We start from the raw sequence: 386 nt of genomic DNA on the forward strand, positions 1-386 counted from the left end.
CTTCATGCTCTGGCGACCCAATTGCTTCACGATAGATATGTGGTGGCTCAACCATTGCCAATGCTATCTCGTACTCGTCGTCCACTCGCTGCCGCTTGGCATCTGGTTCTCCTTTGTCACCATCAGATGAAGCATCAATATCCACTGCAGCAGATCCATTTTCCAGTAATGTAGGCGCATTATATGTCAAAGCCGTCCTTTTGTTAGGAGCTGGTCTACCTTGTTCGGGTAGCTCTACAATTGGAGATGAGACCTCTATTGTGCCACCAGGAACAGGTTCATGTCTTTGCGCACTTTGCAATGATCCAGTAGCAGGAACCAACTGTCCTCCCCCTCTCGACAACGGGATTAATCTTGTTGTACGAGTCACACTGGAAGCTGGCGGG

This window comes from Plasmopara halstedii, assembly GCF_900000015.1.
Source record: "Plasmopara halstedii genome assembly, contig: Scaffold_614, whole genome shotgun sequence".
Taxonomy (NCBI): domain Eukaryota; phylum Oomycota; class Peronosporomycetes; order Peronosporales; family Peronosporaceae; genus Plasmopara; species Plasmopara halstedii.